Raw genomic sequence first — 8,226 nt, 5'->3', positions numbered from 1 at the left:
CATTATCAGGATCAAACTGCTCCTCACTCGACAGCTCTGGCTTTCTATAAACAATACAGAAAATGAGATAAAAATATTACCTCTTACCTATTAAATACGTATTAAATGAATATAAGAGTCTTACCTGTCGAGACAATCGCCATAGCCGAAACAATCCTCGGAAAGATCGAGAACAATTTCCCAATAATTAGTTTCTTGGTAATTTTCCAAGTCAAAACTGAAGAAATCATCCTCATAATCCAGCTTTCCATCCACAAATCTCTCCATATCGAAATCTGAAAAACACAACTCGTCAATTATTTGTGTCCTGTGTATCCGATCATCGCCATCTCTCATCGTCGATGATCGGTTTCATCGAAGGTTCCATCTTCGCCTCGCTGATGATCACGCGATATAAAATCAAATTAATCGAGCGTATATTTTCATAGATTTATATATTATTATTTATTATTAATTAATTAATCAACCTCGTCCATGTTGGCACCGAGATAAAATATATTCTATTCCAAATCAGTTTAAGATATGGAAATTTATCTCGAAATTAATTTCTTATTCTAGTTCTTTGCTCTTAATTAAGATTAAGTACCTTACGATTACCTAATGACAAATTTCGGGATCGGTAATTCTATTTTTATAAAGATGTAGTCTGTCAAAATATTACTCACTTTTATATTCAACGCAATTAAGCTCCATAAATAACCCCGAAAATGCCCAAAACGTCTTTCGCATTGGAAAATCGCCCACTTTCGCAACAAAGAAAGTGAAAAGTATTGTTGCCCACATTCTTGCGTTTCGGCGTGACGTCAAAGCCGATGTATAAAAATACAAGAGATTTTTAATATCCGATGCATATTTATTTATTTCTCTTTTAACGATCCTTATTACGAATGAGTCTTCTTCTTCCTCTTCTCTCTGGCCCTCATAGTCCTTGAAGGACCTTTGCCTCATCCAGGATTTTCACCCATTCTTAATACCCAGTACTCATTACGAATGAGTACTGTACATTAACTGCTGTGCTTTTTAAACATTTTTAAAAAATCTTTGAAAATCTTCAAATTCGATCGTGGTGTTCCTCAAAGCCTTTTGTACCCAAAGGACATAATTCGTCAAGTCTTGCACAATGCCGGCCAATCGAGAATTTCTTTGGATATTTAGCACAAACAGTATGAAGGAAAGGTTGGAGAGCGAGAAATATCACACAACTGAACAACAATGTAAATCACCCTCAGCAGAACAATTCAAAATACATCAGACCTTTTTGTCTGTTGAGATTCGTTGAATTTCGGCGAACGTTTTCAACCTATTAAATAGGCCACCTTCAAAGGCCATTTTGCTTGAAACATCTTTACCGTTAAATATCGTTCCAAAATAGAATACGAGAATAACAACGTTTAAATATTTGAATATAAAGCAAAAATGAAGAAAAATAATGAATAACAGTAAAATACAAAATAAATAACTAAAAAAATATACAAAATTATATATATATATATTAGAAAATGAGGTAATTAGGAGTTTCTAACAAACTTATTTTGTACAATGTATTTTCTTGCTGCTGCTGAAGCTGTCCGCATCTCTGAAAATGGTCTATTTTATAAGATAAAACGTTTGCGAAAATTAAACCAATCTCAGCAATCAAAAAGGTGTTTAGTGATATATTTTAAATTGTTCTGCTAAGACTGATTTATATTATTGATTAATATGGCGGAACATTATAAGAAGTGTAGAAAGTTAACAGTGAAGTTCGTAAAGAAAACATGCAAATTGGAGTTTTTACAGGATCGCATGAATATCAAGGTATTTCCCATGTCGATATATAGAATAGCGTTTCAAAATAATGCGCTTCAATGATGTGAAGGATACGCATGACGTACCTACATAAATCGGTTAGAAACAAAAACAAGAAGTTTGGAATTTTACAAGATATTCAAAACTTAGAGAATGTGACGTATAGAGAAGACCCTAAGCTGTTAAAGGAAATAAATAGAAAAGTAGTCACGCTAACGGATACAATACGTGCAAGTTTTAAGAAAAGATACGCCAAGAAAATGAAATGGACCAAGTGGAAGTTCCGAATAAAGTGAGGGAGTTCCTCAAAAAAGGCCCGAACTTTGTTTAACTAATGCAGTGTTGTAGCAAACCTTAATTCTATAACTTGAGAGAGGAATTTAGAAAGCAGTTATATAAGACCAAACAAAGAAGACAAAGAAAAGCAAAGCATTAGCAACAAAGACATAAAATAAACGCGAGAATGGTTGAGAGAGAATGACTTGGTCTTAACAAGAGCAGACAAAAGCAAACAATTGTTTTTTTTATGAAAAAAGAAACTTGCAACAAAGTTTGGTGGATTATATTGAACGAACAGAATGAGAACAGATTAATATAAAAATTATTAAACATATCGATAGAAGAGAGAAACCGAATAGGCAATTCTTCTGTTTACATTGTAAGCGTTGTGTAAATTAATTGAATAATATTGTCAAACAAAATACAGTAGTACCTTGGTTTTCGTTGACTTCGGTTATTGTCGATTTCGGTTTTCGTCGATTTTCTTTGCGAAAAATTTCTCACAGATTTCGTCGGCGTGCTCAAGTGACCTCGCTGCTAATTTTACGAAAACAAAGGCGACCCACGCGTTTTCTGACTCAGTGTGGCGTTATTTCTCATTGTATAAACATCACCCCGCGACGGCCCACCATTGATCAAAGGTTCCGTTCCCCGAACACTGGGAGTTCGGTCGTGGGTTCGCACTTCGCCAGGGCGGGCTGGCCACGTGAAGTTTTCTGAATTTTCTCCACGTCCGAATAGGGGCCAGTTACCCTTAAACGGATTTCTCGGAGGGCATTATTCCCCTCGATATGGCCATCATAAACACATACAACTACTATTACATGACAATTACGTCACACTTTACCACGGGGCGATATAGGCTAGAAGCTCGTGTCCAACTAGCTTCTACAAGACAAGACATTACTCCGCGTGACTAGCTGAACAATTCCGTTGCTTTCATCTTAATGCTAATTATTTTATCTTTAATCTTAATGCTTTTATTTTTATGCTAATTAGTCTTTTATGTTAATTTCTTATTGCTTTTAGTATTTAACGCTATATTAATTCTCTATAAAATGTGTTTTTTGGTATGTATTTTGGAGCGTCTAGAACGAATTAATTGGATTTACATTGATTCATATGAAAATAATTGCCTCGGTTTTCGTCGGTTTCGGATTTCTCCGATTGTTTTCGGACCTATTATCGACGATAACCTAGGTATCACTGTAGGTTCTAAACAATGAAGAGACAATGTAAATATTATAAAAATTCTACCTTTATTTATCTTTTTGTTTTGTTCAGCAGCAGCAAGAAAATACATTGTACAAAATAAGTTTGTTAGAAACTCCTAATTACCTCATTTTCTAATATATATATATATAATTTTGTATATTTTTTTAGTTATTTATTTTGTATTTTACTGTTATTCATTATTTTTCTTCATTTTTGCTTTATATTCAAATATTTAAACGTTGTTATTCTCGTATTCTATTTTGGAACGATATTTAACGGTAAAGATGTTTCAAGCAAAATGGCCTTTGAAGGTGGCCTATTTAATAGGTTGAAAACGTTCGCCGAAATTCAACGAATCTCAACAGACAAAAAGGTCTGATGTATTTTGAATTGTTCTGCTGAGGGTGATTTACATTGTTGTTCAGTTGTGTGATATTTCTCGCTCTCCAACCTTTCCTTCATACTGTTTGTGCTAAATATCCAAAGAAATTCTCGATTGGCCGGCATTGTGCAAGACTTGACGAATTATGTCCTTTGGGTACAAAAGGCTTTGAGGAACACCACGATCGAATTTGAAGATTTTCAAAGATTTTTTAAAAATGTTTAAAAAGCACAGCAGTTAATGTACAGTACTCATTCGTAATGAGTACTGGGTATTAAGAATGGGTGAAAATCCTGGATGAGGCAAAGGTCCTTCAAGGACTATGAGGGCCAGAGAGAAGAGGAAGAAGAAGACTCATTCGTAATAAGGATCGTTAAAAGAGAAATAAATAAATATGCATCGGATATTAAAAATCTCTTGTATTTTTATACATCGGCTTTGACGTCACGCCGAAACGCAAGAATGTGGGCAACAATACTTTTCACTTTCTTTGTTGCGAAAGTGGGCGATTTTCCAATGCGAAAGACGTTTTGGGCATTTTCGGGGTTATTTATGGAGCTTAATTGCGTTGAATATAAAAGTGAGTAATATTTTGACAGACTACATCTTTATAAAAATAGAATTACCGATCCCGAAATTTGTCATTAGGTAATCGTAAGGTACTTAATCTTAATTAAGAGCAAAGAACTAGAATAAGAAATTAATTTCGAGATAAATTTCCATATCTTAAACTGATTTGGAATAGAATATATTTTATCTCGGTGCCAACATGGACGAGGTTGATTAATTAATTAATAATAAATAATAATATATAAATCTATGAAAATATACGCTCGATTAATTTGATTTTATATCGCGTGATCATCAGCGAGGCGAAGATGGAACCTTCGATGAAACCGATCATCGACGATGAGAGATGGCGATGATCGGATACACAGGACACAAATAATTGACGAGTTGTGTTTTTCAGATTTCGATATGGAGAGATTTGTGGATGGAAAGCTGGATTATGAGGATGATTTCTTCAGTTTTGACTTGGAAAATTACCAAGAAACTAATTATTGGGAAATTGTTCTCGATCTTTCCGAGGATTGTTTCGGCTATGGCGATTGTCTCGACAGGTAAGACTCTTATATTCATTTAATACGTATTTAATAGGTAAGAGGTAATATTTTTATCTCATTTTCTGTATTGTTTATAGAAAGCCAGAGCTGTCGAGTGAGGAGCAGTTTGATCCTGATAATGATGATCCGGATGACTTGGAAAGCTACCAAGAAACAAACTATTCGGATATTGTTCTCGATCTTTCCGAGGATTGTTTCGGCTATGGCGATTCTCATTGGCAACGAGTGGATGAAAGCGAATGCGAGAATCATCGTCAGAAAGTCGAGCTGGAAGCGGTTAGCCATTGTCTCGACAGGTAAGATTTTTATGTTTATTTAATACGTATTTTTATATCATTTTCTGTGTTGTTTCTATATTATAGAAATGAAATACTTTTAATAGTATATTACAGAAAAACAAAGATTATTACTTATTATCAAAATTAATATTTTAATAGTTTTCGATTAATTTGAATTTTTCATTTTGATACAACAGAGTAGCCGAGGATATGACATCCGATGTGCATGCCAGTCAATCGAAGGAACATGCACCAAAGAGGGGAAAATTCCCTAGATTGAAGAAACTGTTCAGATTCTTCTTTTGGTATGTATCTTTAGCTTATTTATTGTAATGTATCTTTACCAATTATTCCGAAATTAATTAATTGTTGCAATTCCATGACAGAACTCCGTCCCCGTGGAGAAGTTCGAATTTGCAGACTCGATCTGCTGTACATAGTTCATTGTAAATATCATCATCATCGTTTTCATCTGTACATATTCATCGTCATCGTTGTTGTTTTCTGTTTGTGTTTGTTGTTTATCGTTTTCATTCGTTTTTTAAAAATGTATTCGTGATTATTTCAAAATTTATAAAATTCTGTATTTCGGCAATCATCATTTTAAAAAATCCAACTTATGACGCTTCTGACACCGATTGTCACTTATATATACTGGACTGCCATTATGATACTGGACGCACCAAATGTATTTTCACCAATTTGAGTGATGCCTATGAATTGACTAACGTATAATGACACAACGATTATGGACATACCAATTGTGACTAAAGGATAAAGACGCACCGATTGTGGACACGCTCGAGTAATAGACGACGACATACCGATGTATGACAAACTCACTGTAAGCAATGTCAAAATCACTGATTAACTATAAACTGCATTAATAAATTTACTTTTTATTGTTTTGGTTATGAAAATAATTGACTGTATAATAAACAAAGTAAAAAGATAAATAAAGGTAGAATTTTTGTAATATTTACATTGTTTAGAAGCTATTTTATTTGACAATATTATTCAATTAATTTATACAAAGTTCATAATGTAAATAGGTGAATTGATTTATAAATTAAATCGTACAAACAATTAATTGTTAGGTAAAAATATATTTGCATTCTCAATTACTTTTTCTGAAGCTATAGGAAGATTTTAAAAGTGAATGTATTTAGACAAAAGTTATTTAATTTTAATAAAAATTTTACGTTATTTATAAATAAGAAAAGAATCAATATTTCTATTTTTGCGTGGTTTACTTGTTTTATATAGGTTTACTGAATTAATAATCAAAGTCATGATGACACGCATTATGAGAAATTGAAAATATGTAATTACATGAAACATTAGCTTCGTAAATTAATGAATTTTTTTCAAGTCATTTAAGATTGGAATAAGCGAATAAATAAAAATTCTATAATACAGTGAGAAAAGTATTACATAAACAAATGTTTTAATATATATTTGTACAGCAGAACCTTTGATAATTGCTATCTTCCGAGAATAGTCATCTGTATAAGGCGGCAGTTCCTTCGAAAAACGATCATACTTAAAACAGTCCGGTTACTAAACATACATTTAAATTATCTTCAATATGCATTTAGACAAAGAATGTCCTTTTTAATTGGTTTTTTAATATAAATGCATCATTTATACAATACTAGTGACTGCACATGACAATTTTACAATTAAAATTATACAATACATAACACATAATTATTGAGCAATTATTTATTGTGACATCGTCTTAATGCCGGGCTGCAATTTTTAATTATGTTTTTAATTTATTTAATTTAAAATATATTCTCTCCACCTCAAAGTAGTGTCTTGCCTCTATACATCATACTTTTTCGTTAGCAATAGAGTCGTGTCGGTCATCTATTAACTACTTTCAGAGGAAAGTTTTGGATTGAAATAACCTGACTTCCGTTCTAAACGTAAAGTTCTTATAAAGTTAATCGGGAACCGCCTGCTCCTACGGTTTGCATCTCTCTCTCGGAATTTATCTATCTAACTACGATCTCGAGATTAAGGAAAGACAGCCAGACGGACTACAAACGTACAGACAGCAACAGTGACAATTTATAGGTCTAAAATTTTTTCAAATTGCAGCCCAATAACCACTCTAAAAGTAATGTACACTTAAGCATTATAAAAGTGACAAAACTGCCTTAATATTTTGCCGTTAATATTGGCAAGTATTATAAACTCACAAATTTGCGTTGTAAATTTCTTCGTAGCTTGAAGCCACTTTAATATTTATGTTTCCGATTAGTCTTCGCTATAGTCTACCGTTCTGCACTATTATACAATACATATCTATCGTACAATAGATATCACACATACAACATATAGGGAAAATGTTCCCTGTCTGCTTAATAGTAGATCTATAAGTCTGTGTAATGATATAATTAACCAACATAACTAATGGCATTAAATGTTTTATTTGGTTACCACAGATGCATGATCATATCTTATTTTGTAGAGTTTTTTTTCTGGAATAATTCGACAAAGCAGTGGAGGGGACACACGTCCCGTAACTTTTCAACTTTTATACCTTTACAGATAATGTCTGTATATTCGTTGATTAATCCACTAAAGCCAGCCTCAGTTGAGTTCCGAAAAACTGGTATGCTTTTGAAATAGAAATTTTCAAAGTTATGTTCAAACAATCAATACCAGGAACTGAAGTAATGACTGTTTTACTTTTGGACAATCAGAACGAATGAACAAAGGCAGCTTGATAAGCATGATTATGCCTTTGTTGAATAGAAAGAATGTATTGTGTATTTTCATTACTGGTTAGTTAAGTAATTTTGAATCTTATATAAATTAATTCTAATTAAAGGTAAAATTCGGGTGAGTTAACCCGCATTGTACATGATTTGTGTACTGAGCTGCTGTTCTCAGCCCCACCTGTCGTAGTTTGAGAACAAGTTAAAAGCAAAATGTGGAGTTAGTGAGGTATTAGATAAAAAAGACCCCGGTATAACGACGTTCGAATACATTCACGAAACACGTCGTTTATCTGCGTCGTTATTTTACGACATCAGAAGTGTCGTTATTCACCATTTCAAGATGCCGGACGAAATTTATTCAGTCATTGAAGAGGATAAATATTCACGTGAAATCTAACGGTTATTCCCGTCAATGATAATGTAGTTTT

General features: G+C 33.0%; 1 long non-coding RNA gene across 1 annotated transcript; it reads left to right on the top strand.

The window, feature by feature from the left end:
- Positions 1–4,909: 4,909 nt before the first annotated feature.
- LOC136978048 (uncharacterized) lies at positions 4,910–5,557 on the top strand. Its single transcript, XR_010881159.1, has 3 exons — positions 4,910–5,084; positions 5,264–5,371; positions 5,453–5,557. It is a non-coding gene; the product is annotated as an uncharacterized lncRNA (long non-coding RNA).
- The last annotated feature ends 2,669 nt before the right edge of the window (positions 5,558–8,226 follow it).

The sequence above is a fragment of the Centruroides vittatus genome, unplaced genomic scaffold, assembly GCF_030686945.1.
Source record: "Centruroides vittatus isolate TY-2023 unplaced genomic scaffold, ASM3068694v2 contig_487, whole genome shotgun sequence".
NCBI classification, from domain to species: Eukaryota; Metazoa; Arthropoda; class Arachnida; order Scorpiones; family Buthidae; genus Centruroides; species Centruroides vittatus.
This window is presented reverse-complemented; position numbering and strand designations above follow the sequence as displayed.